The sequence below is a fragment of the Siniperca chuatsi genome, linkage group LG3 (assembly GCF_020085105.1).
Source record: "Siniperca chuatsi isolate FFG_IHB_CAS linkage group LG3, ASM2008510v1, whole genome shotgun sequence".
NCBI lineage: Eukaryota > Metazoa > Chordata > Actinopteri > Centrarchiformes > Sinipercidae > Siniperca > Siniperca chuatsi.
The window spans coordinates 5543275-5563850 of NC_058044.1; the positions used below are offsets into that span (position 1 = coordinate 5543275).

The 20576-nt window shown below is 39.4% G+C and overlaps 1 protein-coding gene across 4 annotated transcripts in view; it reads right to left on the minus strand.

The window, feature by feature from the left end:
* The window catches only part of LOC122872873 (voltage-dependent T-type calcium channel subunit alpha-1I-like), a 216761-nt gene that overhangs the window by 172452 nt on the left and 23733 nt on the right, over positions 1-20576 (minus strand). The window lies entirely within an intron of this gene.

Sequence of the window (20576 nt, forward strand, 5' to 3'; positions counted from 1 at the left end):
GTCCATTTATGACCAGATTAAGGTACAAGGTAGATTTATTTATCATTTTACAACACAGGGTTGTATAACAAGATTAAGTTGTAGTTCCCTAAATTCTACTCACAAATACAAATGTTATATACAAAAATCATAAATAGTAGATGGATGAATAAATAATAAGTCATAGAAACCAGATAACCAGTTCGGGGTCCACAGGGCAAAAATTATCTTCCCTACAGTCCCGTCTAACCCCGACCCACTGCCCTCTGCAAATTGTGTATGTACTAGGGGTGTAATGCAAAGCTAATATCTGTATCTGTTTATGTCACAAAAATATGTGTATTTATATCTCTATTCTATATATTTGAAGCAAAAGTTCATGTACATGATTTAATCTTATAACAAAAAAATGATTTGTATTTAAACCCCTATTTCACAAAAATGTCAGAAACTAAGTTCTTAATGGTCTGGGGGTTGTGTATGTAATAGGAGGAGACCCAGATGAAATTTAATTTGGCTCTGATGTGTCTATGATAAAATAGAAAGTAATAAAATACCCTACTGCATTTTTTTTTAAAGGTGGTTGCGCGTGCAATGGGAGGAGGTCCAAATGAAAATAAATTTAGTTTGAAATGAAAATGAGAAACCTTTTGGCAAAAGCCTGGCAAGCCCCCATGGCCCATTTGCAGGCACATTTCAGACAGTCCCTAACTTCAGCTTCTCAGTTTCCCTCTACTGTCAACAATTTGTATTATTCGTATTTATAATTAGTATCAGATTTAGGACACACAACCGACTACACACAGCAGTTTTATCAAACAGTACTGTAATCCCAGAGACCCAGAAACCAACCAGCACCCTTATTTTGGAATAAGACATCCTGGCCCACAGTTTTCTGTGTATCAGGTGTCTAAGGTGGTTTTATTAAACACAACTTAATATAAGAATATGCACAATGTGGATATAATAGTGGTCTAACAACTAGATTTTGACACAGGGACCCTCTGCAAGACAGGGCCACAAAATTATGCATGGCAGCCATAATTAATTTTGTACTTTGGTGTTGCAAATTGCATTACAATTCAAATGTGTAAATGAATCAGTTACTAATAACCATTGATATGCAGTGAACCCGGGTCTTTTGGGCCTCTTGGGGGTCTGGGGGAGTTGTCTGCTCTGACTGCAGTGAACATGGGACTTTTGGGGCCCCTGGGCTGGGTGGCTGGCTTTCTTGCTTATTTACTTCTATCTATGTATTCATCCCTCCATTTAGAGTGTATTTTAAGTTATTACCCTGATGTCTCAGGTTTTTAGAGCCCTTTTGTCCAACAACTGATAAGACAGAGCTTTAACAAGGGAGAATTAAACTTTTACTTACTATTAATCCATCAGAAAGAATTATTAGATTAGATATGGTAGGAGTGGAGTGAAGTTTCACACCTTGAACACAAACAAACTCCACCCCCTCGTACAGAAGACTTTAAGACAAGAGGGAATTTCTTGTCCACGTGCACTCTGACCTCTTACGTCTCTGGTCTGGTCCGCCCGATCAACAGTAGACCTCTAACCCTTGTAGGTGCCGGGGGGGAATACGACAATGCCTGACTGGATCCTGAGGCCCAACAGACCCGCAAGGGACCAAAGGCCCACAGAGCATGTTGGAAAAATGCAGATATCCAACAACTCTGAAAGAAAGAAGCCCGCTAAAAGAAGGTTGTGCCTTTCTGAGATCTAACACGACAAGGTTAGAAAAGAAGAAACCCTTTGGCCTTACTCACCAGTCCCGCGGTGCAGAGAAGGATAAACAGAGAGAGACGGAGAGACAGAGCGACAAAGACTCAAAAACTCTTAAAGAAAGGAACTCAATTATTATTATTATTATTATTATTATTATTTTACTCACAAACAGTTAAACAGACCAGGCATGTGGGCAGCATTTTACAGCAGCATATTAGCATTGACACAGAACAAAGGTTTACTGGTCAAATTTATTTACACCCAATTATTTCCTCCTTTTTAATATTTGTTATTTCTCAAATGCTGTCTTCTCCTTCAAAGTGCCACAATGTGCAGGTAGTATTAGACCTACACCTACAGACACTTCCTTAAAGTGAGCTGGCATTTTCATAAGCTGAGGAATACCCTGGTGCTCATGCATGACAGCTAACAGAATTAGCCTTTAATTGGGAGTGATCCCATAAACCTGATGGAAACAATGGCCAAGGGTTGAGGGGGAATTATATTTGTGGAGCTGATGTTATTTACTGCCACTGTATGAATAGGACGATGACCTCAGGGAGGGAGACATGAAAGGATGAGAAAGTAAGGAGAGTAAGAGAGAGAGAGAAAAAGAGAGAGTTTTGTATTAGTAAAATACATTAAGGGAGAAAACAACACAACACACAAATTTCCAGAAACTATGGTTAAATTACGGTCAAGGTTAGGTATGTCATGGTTTTGGGTTTGTGTCTAGTTGATTTCCTGTTTTATTTTGAAATGTGTCTGGTAGTTTTGCTTCCTGTCATTGATTGCTTCGATTTTTTTTACCTGTATCAATTAGTTTCACCTGTGTCTCGTTGTCTACCCTCACTGTATGTATTTAAGTCTGCGTCCTCCCCTTGTTCAGTGTCAGATTGTCATTGCTTCATACCATGTGGCCTGCGTTTGGACTGTGTTTGGACTGTGTTTGTCCCCACAGTCCTGTACTTTTCCTGTGCCTCTGTGTGGAGTTACCTTTGTTGGGCTCCTGTTATTTATTGTGTTGGTCTTTTTTTTTTTTTTATTTTGGATTACTTACCTGGATTTCTCAGCTGCTCTAAATTGTGTTGTGCTGCTGTTTAAGTAAGTAATAAACTCATCTTTTGTTTCTTCAACCTGCTTGCCTAGAGTCCTGCATTTGGGTCCTCTTTGAACTGAACATGAAAAGGTAACAAACCCATGTGGTTTAAGTTATGGAAAAAAAATAATAAAAATGCTAAAGGTCAAATGGAATTGATGTCGGTAAGCTATTTAATTTTTAAAATTATTTAATTTTTTTAAAAAATGTTTAGTAGGACACCACGCAGCTTATGTTTTTTTTTTTTTTTAAACACATAATAAAATGTTACTATTGAACATGTCTACAAGCTGACTGTTGCCAATGAAAATGTTTAGTGCCAATGTATTTCATTTGCTAAGGTTGGGGAAAGATTGTGGTCTTGGTTAAATATGGTTAGTGCCCAAACCTCTGCTTCAGCATTGACTTTTTCAGTTTTTGACCAAAATCTACAATCTCTCTAAACCTAACAACACACATGACAGAGGACACAAAGCCGAGTCAAAGTCCTGTACTTTTCTCTTCAGTTTCTTTATTGTTTACTCTTGACAGTGCCACCCTAGTTCTGCTGTACTTCACATCCTTACAGCTTATGTGAAGTGGTTTGGTCAAGTTTCTTCTTGTTAAAGCAGATAGGAACAGAAATCAATATGTCTTTCCAAACTGTCTTACTCATTCTTTAAGCATCATACACCAAGACAAATCTTTTGCAGACCTTCTTTCTGTATATTATTTCATTTCTCTCTCAGTCACACATACTCTGTTCAGTAGATATACATCTTTACACCTTTACAATAAGCTTGTGGACAAGGCACAGAAGTACACGCACACACATACAATCAGGAATCCAATTTGCCACGGCACGCTGCTCACGAAACACATGCTGTCTTGCTGTAACTCTCTTTATCGCCCTTTACCCCCTGGTAGGTAGGTACAGCAAACAAACACACACGTAAAGGTCTAGGCCGTGCTGAAAATAAAATCATCATAACCTGGTTAGGATTCCGTGATAAATATGCGATCACTATCACAATTATCTTATATGGACTAGTATGTTGGGCCTCTGTAAATAATATAAAGAGTACGGTCCAGACCTGCTCTATAAGAGAAGTGCAATGAGATAACTTCTGTTATGAATTAGCGCTATATAAATAACATTGAACTGAATAGTAGCATTGATTTATGAGTCTGTTATTGCAGTAGCATTAGTCATGCTGTACTCAACAACTCATTCACAATCGGTAGTGGTTGCCTATTACCGTAGATGCCTATAAAACCTACCTCTGAGTATTATGGATGCACTGATCCGATACACTGGATTGGTATCGTCATTGATACTACTGACCTCATTACTGTAAGCTGATAAGGTATTGGCCGTGACATGACCAATTCACATTACATTCAGTTGTCCTTGTTAAAGGGACAGTTCACTCAAAAATACATATTTTCCCTCTTACCTAGTGATGTTTATCCATCTAGATTGATTTGGTGTGAGTTGCCGAGTTTTGAGATGTCTGCATTTTTTTAATAGAATGGGACTATATGGCACTCGGCTTGTGGTGCTCAAAGTGGCAAAAAAATACATTTGAAAAACTGCAATGTCTCTTTCCAGAAATCATGACCTGGTTACTCAAGATATTCCCCAGATTTGTTGTGAGCAGTTTGATTTTGGAACTATTTTCTTTCTACCAATAGTTCCTACACAACAAGGTTGTGAGCAGGTTTTTTATTTTTTATTTTGGGGTGAACTGTCCTTTAATGTTTAAGTCAAGGCAGCTGGTTGATTCAGGTTTTAGTGCCACATACATAGAAATGATTGCAGTGATTTCCATGTAGTGCATGTGTGTAAACAGATTGTAGATTTGGGAAACTCTGGTATCAGATTAGTTCATCATATTGGCAGATAACTTGAATTGAGATATCTGAATCGGTATTAGGATCGCAAAATTTGGATTGGTGCATCCTTACCACTGTAAGTACAGTATGTAACTAGACTAAGTGAACTGTTTTAAAAAAAAAAAAAAAAAAAAAAAAAAAGTTTGTCTTTCAACAAACATTAACAATACCGGGTGTTTTATTTTCACCAAATAAAGCTAGGATTAGAACATTCTTTGACACAACAGAGACTTAATGACAAAACTTCGACTTCTGTAGAGAGTTAGACAGAAGCTAGTTTTAGTTGTTTAATGTACTCTTACTTTGTAGAAGTATATGGTGTATCAGATGTGTTAGCGACTGGGTGCAGAAATTCATGTTAATCTAGTAGATGCTACTGATTATGGTAATAGCTTTAGGCTGCAGTTCATTATTCAAGTTAGACTGATTTAGGGATGCAACTAACCATTACTTTGATTTTTAATTAATCTACCAATTATTTTCTCGATTGGTCTATAGAATGTAAGGAAATAGTAAAAAATGCCATCACAAGTTCCCAGAGCCCATGGTGATGTCTTGATTTGTCTGACCAACAGTCAAAAAACCCCAAGATATTCAGTTTACTATGGTCAGATTAAGAAAACCAGAAAATATTCACATTTAAGAAGCTGAAACCAGTAAACTTTTGCTTAAAACAATATTTTAAAACAAGCGCTAGATTGTAAAAAAACAAATTGTAAATGCATGTGCATCCCTCCCAAACTCACAACTAAGATTGCATTTAATGCCACAGTAGAGCGTAGCTGTAGTTTTCTCTAAAACACAAACTAAACATTAAGAAGGGTTTTTATTTTGATCAAGTACCTAAATATATTTAGCACTGCATCCAGTAGCAAACTCATAATTGAGACCAAAAAGAGACGGATGGGGGATCCAAACCAAGAAACTCTCAAACAGCCGTGCTGTAAAGGTCCAACAGAAACAATGAGACCATTGTAGGGGTTTGAAAGGCCAGCTGACAAAATCAATTACTGACCACATCAGGGAAATTATATAATTTGGACAATAAATTTACCTGCAAGGACAACAAAAGGAGTTAAAGCAAAACCTCTGTTCAATCCACCTTACTCCTGCCATATCAAGAATAGCCATTTTGGATAAGAGATTTTCAAAAACCCTATCTATATGGTTCTACTTTATTTAATTTACATTGTGTACTGCAATCTCTTATCTACAAATGAGCAGTCCTTCTCCATCCACTGTCTAATAATTCACAATCGTCACCACCCACGCGTTCTGTGTAATTAACCTCCTCTGCTTCCCATGTGTATCCTAACCTGTCAGTTAGAGTATTGCTGTGTTTCTGTACTGCAATTCCCAGTTTTAGATGCTGCACTCTTTTTTTTTTTTTTGTCTATACAACCATGCTGTCACTGTTCATATTAACTGCACAGTCTTCCTTCTGTTTATTCCAGACAAACTGCTGCTGGAAGCATAAAACACATCCCTCCCTGTGTCCCAAATACATTATCAAACTGACTCTGGATGTTTAATCCAGCAAAAGTTAAAGCATGTAGGACGAATATGTAGCAAGAAATAGCTAACAAAGGACAGCAAATGGACATTTACGTAAAAGATGATTTAGACATATTAATTCCTCAAATTGGTTTTGACAATGGACTCAACCCACTTTCTTTCTCTCTTTATGGCTTCTATAATTAACAGACTCATTCAGCTACAACAGGTAGCCTTCATTAAGTTAGCCAGACATTATACATAGTGGTGTACTCTGACTGCTCTGTAGAGAGAGAGAGAGAGAGAGAGAGAGAGAGAGAGAGAGAGAGAGAGAGAAGAATAAAGAATAAAGAAAGAGGTTAAGAAGGGGGCAGACAGACAGAAGGGGGAAAACAGTGTGAATGGGGAGAGAAAAAGATGTCGTGTCAAATCGGGGTGTAGTGACATGGTAAACACAACAGGGAGCTGACATAAGCACCAGCCTGCTCAGAGTCTAGCAGGGGGCAAACAGTGGGATTTCCACAATAACAGAGAACTGCGGTGAACAGGGTGACTGGTTGAGAGCCTGTTGAATTATTCAGCTCCTTGTTAAACTTTTCAGCAGCACTGTTTTAGGCTGTCTGTGTCCTCTTTTGGCTGGGATAGATACCTGGATGTGTGTGTGTGTATGTAAGTGTGTGTATGTTTGCACTTGCATTTATTGACTCAGCATCATTTTTACTTTTTTTTTTTAAATATCCAGATAAACATTTCCAGTGCAGCCGCCACCTGCCACTATTGAACAGAGCAGCTCCACTGGAACATGCTGAGTGCTCAGTGTCTTGCTCAAGGGCAAAACCTCATTTTGCCATGAAGCAGGCCTGTTTATTCTATCCTCAAATAATTTGTGTTCTCTCTGATGCCGGTGGCTCCCTCTGCGGCCATCTCTCTGTGCCTTAAGCAGACTGACTATTTTCACTGATTGAGTCGTCTCCTAATGACACTAACAGGTCAAACAAACGGTCATCTGGACTTACTGAGTGAATTAAAGACGGAGGGAGAAAGACAGGGAATTAAAGTGGAACAGGGAAAGCGGGAGGGACGATGAAAGACTGAATTCAAGTGGAGAGAAAAAATTACCAATGGCATGAAGAGAAAAAAATAGAAAGAATGGGTTGGATTTTGAGGCATCCTGGGTTAAAAATGTTTTATTGCCTAATTCTGCTCTTAAAGATTTACACTAATAATAACCTCAAACCTCCTATATACCATACTACTATACCATACTAACATGCTGATGTTTAGGTTTAATGTTTACCATGATTACCATCTTAGTTGATCACATTAGCATGCTAACATTCACTATTTAGCAATGAACACAAGTACAGCAGAGGCTGATGGGAATGCATTGGAATGCACCTATGCATTGGAAAAATAAAAATGTTGGCCTAATCAATAGTGCTAGATGAAAAGTCAGGAGATCACCAAAGTTATTACAGTTCATCCTGAGCGGGGCATGGTAATCTATCCAATAGACATTTCACTCAAAAACACAAATGTCTACCTCATGGTGGCAGTAGAGGAAAAGTCAGGGGATCATCAAAGTCATTAGGCTACATCGTCTGGGGACCGTGAATGTCTGTATGATATGTGGTGCCAATCCATCTATTATATGTTGAGTGTACATATTTCAGCATTAATTCCATTTTAGTTCTTTTGGAAGGTGAATGAATACAGAGACAGGAACAAAATGTTCTTTTTGGCCTGTGAGGAAAATAATTTTATTTAAGTTTCACAGAGAGCAGCACTTTCAACAAAGGTCCATTAAGCAGAAGTATTTCTTGGATGGTTTGGAGTTCAGTGGGCGTATGTGATAGTTATATATAAATAGGCTTTTAGAACTTTAATGCGGTTGATTAAAAATCTACATTTATCCAAAAGGACATGGAACAATGACTCCCGATACCTGTTCCGATACTTCAACTCTGGGTATCTTCCAATACCTAGTTCTGATCTGTATAACACTCACTTAGATTGGAATTATTTTTATGTGCAGTAACATGAGGCCAGGGATTGCTATGGCACTCAAATTGAGTCTGTGGCCCACCATGACTGAATGAATGCACTACTGCTAACAGGAGAAACCCAGAATTTTTTAATGACACTGATCGGTCATGTCATGACCGCTAACCGATCTGCTTGATAAGGCCAGGATCAACACCGTTACCAATCCAGCTTATCAGATTGGTGTATCCCTACAGAAAACCATCAGAGACATATGGCAGATTTCAATAACAAGAAAGCTGTCAGGACAAAATATGGCCAACAGACATTAGTTTTACAGACGACATTATACTGGGTGGTATACAGAACAGTTGCATGAGAGTGGGCAAAGTCTAGCCCAGGGATGGGCAAACTTTTTGACTCACGGGCCACAATGGGTTCTAAAATTTGACAGAGGGGCCAGGCCAGGATATATATCTATATATATCTATATATATATAGATATATATATACTGTATATATATTACATTAGAGATTTGGCCTGTAACATGTAGCAAAGCATGAATATGCAAGGCTCATTGTACAAATTGTTTTCCAAATGCATTAATTAAATTAATAATTAATTTATTAAATTTCAGTTGAATAAACACAGCAGAAAAACACATTCAGTTTCATCAAGTGCCAAAAGATCAACAACTTGTTGATTTTTTTTTGCCAGTGCATCAATAAACACAGCAGAAAAACGCAGTTTGCCGGTGAAAAAAAATGTTGCTGAGTCTGTAAATTAGCTGCCAACCTCTGAGCCGTAGTCGCCCGTTCCTGCGTTGGCTGCTTGCTAGCGTAGTTGGCATGCTTCGTAGCAAAGTGACGGCTGATATTGTACTCTTTGAAAACCGTGACAGTTTCTTGGCATATTAGGCATACAGCCTTTGATCGGACTTCAGTGAAAAAATATTTTGCTGTCCACTCCGTAATAAACACTCGGCACTCACTATCTACTTTTCTTTTCTTTGATAAGCTAATTTTTGCAGAAGGGCTCATAAGAGAAGAAAAGATTAATACACGCGAACAAGGTCAATGTAGCTGAAGTGCGCCATCTTTTGGGGAAACGTGGGCATTACAGGGGAAAGGTCAATTGAACAAGGTTTACCTGTACCTATTTCAAAATAATTTGGTCACGTTCGGCGGGCCGGATTAATAAGCACAACGGGCCGTGTGTGGCCCGCGGGCCGTAGTTTGCCCATGTCTGGTCTAGCCTGATGACAGCTCAAGAGGGAAGTTCACAGGGGTCGTCAAAAATCAATAGGTTTGTTTCTCTTGGGAGTATGGTGTGTGGAGCAATATTTTCAGAGTTCACAATTCAGGGCTCAAGAGATGAGGCCATTTGGAAATTTAAAGGTTTGGCTGATGGTGGTGTCAGAGCAAAGGTTGTGAGAGTCACCGTAATCAATGGGCTTCTTCCTCTTGGGGGTATGTGCACAGCATGTCAACTTTTACACCAATGCAGCCAATAATTTGAGATATGTTGGTCAGAGACAAACAAAAACAATCAAATGGGTGGGTGAAGGTGATTACAAAAGTAACACATCCACACCTGACCTGTTTGTTGAGGTTTAAATTAACTAACCCTTTATTTCAATTAATTTAGGAACACTTCCCCCTGAAACATGAAAATTGGATGTATTATATCTAATGCCCGTTGCAATCTTGACCAATGCTCATGTCCAACTATTTTAGCATGAGTTTCATGAGCTCTTTATGACTATCACAAAGCATAAATAAACTATTTAAGTGAAGCATGGCTTGCTGTCAGTCATCTCCACCAGTAAGCATGAATCGTATACAAGCTAGAACAAAAATACAACAATAAATAATTTTCTGTTTTGATCCACACTATGGAAACCAAACTATAATTATCATTTCGTCCTTTTCTGACTCCATGTATTGTAAACTTTGAGTTTGATGAAACTGTTGTGTTGTGAATCACATTACTTAAATGAGTGCTTGCATGTGTGCTTCCCAACTAGTGATACTGTTAAGCATGGATTCTGACCTTATAAACTGTGAAAGCTACTACTTAATCTCCTACATTAAAGTGTTGGGCCACTCATATTGCCAAGAAATATAGTGTATCCAGAAATGCAAATAGTTTTTGGTTTAATTTGTCTAGGTTTTGAGATATGTGCCCCAATACAAAGGAGGTGAATGGAATTTAATTTGTTACTTAGTTACTATTTCTTTGGTAGAATAGTATTTCCAATGAAAACAGTGAGGTCTGCGGTCTATCCAGAATAATGAGACCACTGTTTATGGAAAGAGACATTGCTAGTGAAATCTTTGAAATCTAAACTTTTTCAATGCAGTGAGCATCACCTCCATTAGTATTAGGGTGGAGCCAGAAGTCTCAGAGATGGATATCTCAACACCTCGGCAAATAAAACAAAAAACTAACTGCATGGCTACATACCACCAGAGGTAAGTGAGAAAACCTGTTTTTTAATTTGTAATTTGGGTGAAATTAACCTTTGAATGATCACCCAGGTCGCATGAAGTAAATGGGAAAATATTGCCCCTGGCAATGTGCATCAGTGTTTGACTTGAGACGTGAGAATCATGCAGGATCATCCAGTACACAATGTGACAATTTAGGATAGATTATGTGTTTCACATTCAGTCCCAGTGTTTTCTCAGCTTTATTGAAGAAAGACTGATGACACATTCATTAAAATGAGCTGAGAAGATGAAAATGGCTTTGCAAACTCACACACTTTAGGGACTCTTGAATTCCATAAATGCATATATTTTGGTTTGTGCAAATCCAGAAGTGCATCAGGTGTATATGAGTTTATCTGTGTTAGCATGCTTGCATTTACATGTGTGCATTGTGTATAATTGTGCTTCTTACTGTGTGTGTGTGTGTGTGTGTGTGTGTGTGTGTGTGTGTGTGTGTGTGTGTGTGTGTGAAGTATCATCAGTGTGGTTCTCAGTGTGTCCTCCATTAGTCTAGATGTGAGGGTGCGACAGTACCAGACCACTAGGATCTATGGCTGGTAAAAATAGACTGTGAAGCAGCTGTAGCGCTCTGTAGGCTAGTACTAACAGAATCTGCCTGTAGTCACACTATCGGTCTGCAGTGCTGAGGGACACAGGAAGCCGTGTCCATAAATCACCCTTCTACTTCCTGGGTTAAAGGATCCACAGAGGTGTTAGGTGGAGTGTAAATATACACAACCTAGTTAGTGTAAGCGATATGTCGCTGTCACTGACTGAAAGAACTAGGAGGTGAGCAGTGTGCTATGGCTCCAATTTGTAGAGTTTGTTTTAAGCTGAGCTGCTGCTCATGTTTTCTAAAAATACCATGTCTGTACAAATATATTCTCAGGCATTGAGGAAAAATAAGTTAGCTTACTGTATATTTAATATATTTTAACAGGTGTGGAAGTGCCCAGGCCTGAAATTAGTGATCTACTGCTTGTTTAGGATTTTAATGTGATGCTAATTCATTCCAGATAACTTATATTTCATTTATATAATTTGGCTTGGTTTTTACACACACATTTAACACATGAATACAATTTCATCTGTTAATTGCAAAAATGAACAACATTAATTAGGGGACATGAGGCTTGTAAATGACATAACACTCTTTGTTTGCATTTTTCCCAGCTATGGAAAGAAAAAAACTATTCAATTGAATTTTAAGAATTGTACACTGATATTGCCACTGCACTATTGTGTTTCTGGTTGATTATTAATATTTTGGTGGCTTCCTAATGTAATTGGAGGTATTAATCAAAAGAGGCAGTTGGAGCCTGCAATCACAGTGGAAAAACAAACAATAAAAGCTTAAGTATGCAACAGGACACACAAAATTTGCAGATTATGGTAATGTTTATTTGCTGAAATGGGGCCAAGTAAAAGCTAATTACTACTTTAGCATTTCAAATTGATTATGCAAATTACTTTTGGTCTGAGCTATAATTTCAGCTGTTAAATGTACTGAAGAAAAACATCATTTCTAATGGCCATAACTGTTTGCTTTCTAAACAGCGATGTAAAAGGCAACATTTTGAATATCTAGTTTAATATTTTATAGTTGATTGAAAAGTTTCTTGGTTTAGAAAATGGGAAAACTTTGACATATTTTTACAGTTAAAAAGAAAACAACATTTAGATGTAGCTTCTGTAATTAAACACATTTGAAGCTGAAGGATGAGTGGAGATATTCAACAGTGGGGGGGGGGGGGAGGCAGAAAATCCACTGATGAGCTGTCAAACATTTTGGATTCTTCAAAAATCAATACATTTCTGGATAATCTTATGAAAGAGACAAGAAAAATGTCACACCACGTCATGTTGGCATCGTGAAAGCTATGAAGTTACAGGTTTGTGAGAAGCCGAGGAAGAATAGTTCAAACACCTGTGTTGGCTGAAACTTTTATGCTACCTGAAGTAACTGTGAAAATACAACATTGTCAGGAAAGAAAAAGTAGTGTGATTTTTATATGAGAAAAGATTACTTTACTGCTAAATACAGCAGGTATTGTACATTGTGAATATTGAACTAAAGGAAGACGGCATTATGACTTTAAGATAAATTATTTTAGAAATTATTTACACAAAGGATAAACATCTTTTAAGAAAACAGCCTAAGAAGACTAAGAGTCTACAGTCATGCTAGCTGCTCTGTGAGGCTGCACTTCAACACAGCAGTGCTTTTAGCTTAATGCTAATGTCAGCATGCTAATATGCTCACAATGACAATGCTAGCATGCTAATGTTTAGCAGGTATAATGTTTACCATACTCACCATCTTATTTGAGCATGTTAGCATTTACTAATTAGCACTACACACAAAGTACAGCTGAGGATGATGGAAATCTCATTAGTTTTACCAGTTTTTAGTCACAAACCAAATATTTGGACAAAATAAATTTTTTACCTGATGATGGCACTAGATGAAAAGTCAGGGGACCACCAAAGTCTATACAAAATGTTGTGGCAATCCATTTAACAGATGTTGGGATATATATTTATTATATTTTTTACCTATATTTATTCAGGGAAGTTTCCCTGAGAGGAAACTCTTTTGCAGAAACGCCCTGATCACATTCGCACAGTTACACACATTCACACCTGGAAGCTCCCCAGTACAACCACAGTCTGATCTGCTGGCCACTGAGCAGCTGGCAAGGGCACCTCAGTGGTGGTAATGAGGGATGGGCAAGTTACTGGATAACAGAACTTTGACCTGTTGGTAGTGCTAGATGAAAAGTCAGGGGATCATCCAACGTCCTTAGGATTCTTCCTTTGGGCACCATAGGTATCTGTACCAAATATTATTAGTTTTATAATAACCAAACATATATTTTATATTTTAGTCTGGACCAAATTGGTGCACTGACAGACCACCATTGCCAAAAATTAGAAAATAAAGAATCTCTCACCTGAGACAGCAACATAAGTAATTATTGGTTTCTTCTGCATTTTATAATACAAGCCTTTCAGTGTGTGAATTCACCAAGCAGGCCATCCTCTGCTAAAACAAATAACAGCTCATCAGTGAGTCACCATCCCCATCAAGGTTTCTAATGGCTTGGATTCAGTCCCTTACACACACACACACACACACACACACACACACACACACACACACACACACACACACACACACACACACACACACACACACCGTGACATAAACAGCTTTTGATTTCAAATCAGTCACAGAGAACAAAAGGGGACGCTGCTCACACCTTACAGCCACAGCTGAAAGGACTAATGAATCAACTTCAGCTGAATATTGACAGAAGGACATACAAACACATACAATGGAAGGAAAAGTATGATTGATGAGGAAGGTCAGAGGACTGGGGGATCACAAGAGATGGTGGGGAGAGCAAGAGGGATGAAATGAAAGAGGATGAGATGGTGGATGTGAGATTTGTATACATGTAAGAGTGAAAGAGAGAGAGGGACAGAAAGAGAATGAAGGGGAGAGAGAGGGGCGGGGGTGTGAGATGATGGATGGGAAGAGAGGGGAGGGTGCGTGGGGGTGATATGACAGATACCTTGTGAGTAACGGCGGGCCTGGGGCAAAATAACTCATCACTAGAATTACAGAGGGGAGCCATGACTGTGTGAGTGTGTGTGAGTGAGTGTGCATTACAGAAGCAGTAGAAAATACTGTACATATGTGCATGTAGATTCCTGTGTGTACTGTATATGTGCGTTTCTATGTGCAAGATGTGTGTCAGTGCAAGGAACCATGCAGAGAGAAGCAGCACCAGCCAGCAGTGGGAAAAGCGAGGAATGACAACCACACTCCTGAGACACACACACACACACACACACAGGGTGAGACAGAGAGAGAGAGAAAGAGAAGATAAGTGGGCTGAGAAAAAAAAAGAAGTGAGGAAGAGGAAGATGAAGAGGGCAAGGGGGAGGCTAAAACAACTGCAAAGAGATAAAGAGGTGTCCCAAGGTGAGTTATAAAGAGAGGAACCAACAAGAATAGAGGCACACACACAACTAAGCTTGTACTGACAGATAATGATGTATTGACACCATTGGTCTATAGATGAGATTCTCTGCACCTTTGCTACAGCAACTAATCCTTCAGTATACGCAGACACACAGGGTCACAATAATGCATCAATGGACTAAAGAGGGAGAGAGAAGAAAGGGAGGGAGGAAGGAAGGGAATTCGATAGGTGGCCACACATGTGCATAAAGAAGGAAAAGAAGGTTAGAGTGACATGGATACAGTTATAGTGAATGAAGGAAGAAGGTGTAAAGAATTCAGGCCAGAAAGAAGGAAGGAGGGAAAAATGGAAGGACAGTGAGCAGCAGGGTCAAGAAAGCAGAAGACAATAATTACATTAGATTGCATGTCTTATCCTGGTTTTGAACATATTCAACATATGTTTACTTGGAACATAGTGAAAGCTTATTATTATTCATCTCTCTGTATGATTCTGATAGCATCCAGGTTTCTCATCGTGTGCGTTAGTGTATGTTTGTGTAGTGAAGATCGACGGGAGTGAACAAATCACGCTTCGCCATTTTGTAAATAAGCAACTTTTCACTTTCCCCAACAATTAACTTAACTTTGTGCCAAGCAGCACTTCGTTTTTGTGTTGTCTGTAATCCTGGAGGCAAGGTTCATATAAAGGAGGAATCCCAAAAACTGCTATTATGATCTTCTCCTCCACAGACATTTACTGCATCCACACCCAGTAGACAAAACTTCCCAGCCCAAAACTGCATCACTTCTTCTCTCTCTGCCTTTACATTGTTTATCATCATATTTTATTTTTTTTAGTGACAACATAGTGACGCATAACTGATCAGAAAAGAGGACAAGATGTTAACATGCCACAGTGTCCCAGTTTCTAGTGGAGTACTACATCAATTTGGGTTTCTCAAAAATGGGATAAGGGCATACACGGGTGTGTGAAAACCAGGATATGGTGTTTACAGGCGCAAACATATGATTGGGATATTCCTAAAACCAGATTATAACTAAGAAACTGTGTATTGCAGTGAATTCGCACTGGGATACACACTGAAAGAATACAGCATGAGGACATCAGCAACAAATGAATGGAAGGAAGGGCAAGAAGGGAAGGAGAAGAAAATTGTGCAAGAGTAAAAAGAAGAAAAGGGTGACTGACACTGGGGCCCCGAGGAAGGAAGTCAGAGTGAAGAGAAGGCTAGAAAGGATGTGGATGAATATACACAAGCAGAAAATAGGAAAGGAAGGAAGGCAAGACAGAGAAGACTGGGAGGACAGTTGCTAGGAGTAAAAGGAAAGTCAGCCAGGGCAGTTAGACCTTCGTTAGGAACCAAGACAACTGGGGAGGAAGAAAAAAAGGAGGCCAGGAAGCCAGACGTGTGAGCGAATAGGGAGGGAAGGAAGGAACAGAGCTAGAAAGAAACAACAAGAAGTAAAACAGAATGAAGCAAAGTGATTGGGAGGTCAATTAGTAAGGAAGAAGTCAGCCAGACAGGAAACTAGAGCATCATTACAGGAGAGAAGCGAACCGAACTCTGCTCTCTCTCTCTCTCCAACACCTGAATGGGCAGGATGAGTGATTGTTGTGCAGCTGTCGCTCACACATGTAGTGCAGGACAGTGTGTTAGTCAGCTCAGAGGGAATCTGTACAGCTCTGTACTAACAGTGTTTATTAAAAAAAAACACCCTGTTTGATTTGAGGATTAGGATGCATGCTCTATGCAAAGTTAAACAGGCTACAGAGTGCTTAGGCGTAAAGTAGAGAAAGCAGTGCAGATGAATACAAACCCACACACTCACATGCAGCGCTATAATCAGCTGTATCCTTTTATATTAAGCTTTGTCAAGACTTTCAGCCCTACAGCCCACATGCAGGAAACATGCAAACACATACACATGTACGAGCACATACACAGATACGCAGAACATTCAAATTGTGTAACATGCTGGTTTTATGTAAGTGTGTCGCACACCCATTCTGCGGGAGTTGACAGTTTGCAGAGCACTGAGGTAAAGATGAAGGAGAGAGAGAGAGAGAAAGAGATGGAGGGAAACCATGACAGAGGGAGGTACAAAAAAGGGGGAGACCGAGAAATGTAGGCAAGCAAAACAAATTCATTCATTCACAAGACAGTTCCACTTGTTTTTAACCGGTACTTACAGTATGCAAGAATGCATTGTATATACTTCTAAAACTATTAGTTGATTAATCAACCAAACATTTTCTGGTTATAATGGATGTTTGTTGCATATCATGAATATTTTGTGTTTTGTAAGCTGCTGTTCAGGCTGCGTAAGAAAATGAAACGGCAGTTAGAGCATCTTCAGCATCTGTATTGTAACGTATTTCCGAGAGGAGTAGAATATGCGGGCGGGGGACATATGCCCAGAGGGATTTCATTTCATTGCTAAAAAGTGGCTGTGACAACAAGCATGGAGTGTATGGAGAGCAACTTAAAATCACTCACTATAGAGGACTGCTCGCCTCCACCCATACATCCCTCATCAGTGTTGCTACATCAGGAGGTGGAGTTGGGAGAACAATTAATACATTTGTCCAAAAGAGCGGTGTGGTTTTATGTGAGGTGCCCACAGATGAGCTGATGGGTCACCACAAATCACAGTTAATTGGATACGTTCTGTCCCCGAGTGCGGGATGAACTATCAAAACTTCTTGAAAGTTTTACAGGAAGAGAAAAGGAAGGGATTTTGATAAACATTTAAACAAAACTGCTTTTTATAAGTTTGATAAATACCAAGCAAAGGTTCCTTTTTGTGTGGAGTTTGCATGTTTCCCTTGTGTTCATACAGCTTTCCTGGGTTGCAGATGTGTTGATTTCCATTCCATTATCTGGAGACTTTAAATTGCCTTAAGGTGTGCGCATGAGCGTGTTTGTCTGCGTACATATTAGCCCTTTTAAGAGTTCTTCCCTGCCTTCCACCCAGCACAGCATGGAAAACCAAATGAATGAATGTACTAGGCTCTGAGTGATCCGTCTAACACCAACAGGCATATTCAAATGCTCTCCTTCAGTTTGATAGAGCAGAAAATGCGAGGCGATAGCATCATCCATTTTCCAACAAGCAGGATGTTGCGTTTCCTTCCATCTGCTCCCAGTGAAATATGTGAAGTTCCACCATCTATCACCACATATTCTCATTTAGCTGGGATGCTTCTGCTCAAGCTGTGCGACAATGTGCCCAGAAAAGACATCTAAGGTAACACAACATGTGTAAACAATTACAAAACATGCTCAGGGTCTGAGTCTATCTTCCTCACTGAGTGGAAATTCAGAAGGGGCATTTGCATTGTAGCTAGGACTTTGTGTCTTGGCACTTTGCTTCCAGACACATGCTGTATTTCACAAGAGGGGTCAGAGGTTAGAAGCAGTTAGGTGAAGCATCCCAGGAGCAGGTTCAGCATCTTACTCACAGAAACTTTGACGAAGAGAGAAACATTTGTTTTGAGGGGGGATAAAACTTTTGATCTTCCAGTTACAAAGACGGTTTTCTCTAACCTCTACAGTATGTATCTATACTTACTCAAAAATCTTCATATTTAATTATTATTGCTTTCAATGGAAGATTTCAGTGTCCAATGCTCTAAATGCTGTTTCAGAGAAGAGTTTCCCATTGTTTAAAAGTTATTTCAGAGGACTGCATGAATGTGATTACATCATTGAAGGGGTTTCATTGCCGCCCTGTAGCCCTGCATGAAAAAACGCAGCCGTCTTGAATGGAGCTAGTCCATCGGCGCACTGGGGGTGCCAACACGGGGCTCTGGCAAAACAACACTGGGTCATCCGGCTAAAAAGCTGAACCTGGCTCTGCTGCAACACAACGTCATCCGTTGCACGGTGCTGCACCGTGATAACGTTCGAGAGTTGCAAAATCCTATCTGAGAGTATTACAACTGCTGTGCAGTGTTTTGGCATCTGATAAGTCTTTAAATGCATTAATCTGTTACTCCAACTGAAATTCCTGGATCATTTCTCATTTTTCTCACCGGTACCTTAAATACCATGCCCCCACCAATGCAGCCCCCTGTGCTGTTTTAACGTAGAGCTGTTTTTGGTCTGAATCCCCGCTTAGAGTCCGGTGGTTTTCATTAGAGGTATGCATGGGGCGTGCTGGCGCACAGGACCTAGAAAAGCTGCAGCAGAATTCTGCGGCTTGGGTTCTACCATAACATTATTATGTGCAGTCACAGTGCAGGCTTGTTAGCCTTCAGATTGTGTGCCACATTATGCTACGCAAGCACCAAATTGCAGTTACAGTTTGTAAATCACAGCTGAAGCTTTCGTCACACTGAAACAGCATTTATGGGAATCTTTTACAGAGATTTTCATCAGAGCTCATAAATAATTTGGTAAAATGTGATGGAAGCAGGCACGAGTTCAGACCTGAGGCTGGCATGCAGGCTTGGTATAAATGGATTGTGAGTACAGGCAGTCGAGGTACAAAAACAAGCAGGAGCACTCAAGCGTGGTCTTTAAAAACAGGTGAGTGCAGAATTATGCTCTAAATGCAGTTTTGGTTGATTCGTCTAATCTTACTCAACTTTTGACTCAAAGGAAACAGACACAGAGATGCCGACCACAACATGGTCATCAATCTGTAAAGGTGTAATATATTTATGAATGAGCAAACTTAAAAAGGAGAGGAGATGTCAAGAGTAATCATGTAAAGATGTAGAAGTCGCTCCCTGCTACTACTGCATATACCAATTAAAATAAGCTCACTATCATGTCAAGTAACTCATTTATGCAAGAAAGGTTGCCTTTGTTTAAAAGGTCAGAGAGCCCTGTTCACTGCAAACATGCATGCAATGAGAATATACAATGGATGTCTTCTTTACATTTGTTTGTGATTTCTTCTGAGGTCCTGCAGAATTGCTGTTAAACTGCAGGACACAAAGCCAGGACCTATCTGCTGCCGTCAGTTTCCGTTTCAATCCAGCATGATTGTGTTGATGTGAATTCAAAAAACATGAACAATACTAGCAAACGATGTAGCACAACCCACAGTAATGGTGAAAAAACAGATTGACAAAGGATCATGCTAAGGGTTACAGAGAGGAATGAAATGAAAGAAGTGAAAAACATCTGTGATACTGTACATATGCGTGTGTTTGTGTGTTTCCGGCTGAATTAAAATGCTGCACCATCATTAAAGAGTGCCATCAGGAAAACCTGCTCTCTTTCAAAGCCCTCCCTTCTTCTCATCACTCCCCTTATTCCAGCATTTCCCCATTTATTTCTCTGCTTTCCATTTCCTCTGTTCCTGTTCACCTTTATTGCTCTCTGAAGCTGCAGTACAATGGCTCCTCCATCTGCTTTCAATTTAGTTTTTTCTGCCTTTCATTTCACTTACTGTCTTTCCAGTTTTTTATTTTCCTTTATTATTTTGATGTGTTTATCCTCTATCAGTTTTTGCCTCTTTTCTTCTGCTTTCAATGACCACCTCCCTGTGATTTTCACATTTTATAGTCTCTTCCTCTCTCTTTTGAAGCCTGTCCAATATTTAGTGCACCAGAGCAAGCTGAACACTCTACATTTTTTGTAGAGTGCTTTACCGTAGTGGTTAAAAGGCTGGCTTTACGACCCCCACAAGGGGTTGTGAGACATATTTGAGGGGTCACAAGATGATTAACAGGACATAAAAGATGCATAATAAGCATTAAGAGAGCACCTCTCTGCCCCTACATTTAACAGAAGAAATGACTGCTGACCAATTCAATAATAAGTACCTCTCTTTAGTTCTATCACCTAGCGGGATCTATAGTAAGTACCTTGTTGAAATGCAAATGCTGGCAGCTGTAACTTAAGACCAGCTCATGATCCTTTACTAACTGTTTTTTTTTTTTTAAGTACAGTTACTTGGAAAACAGCT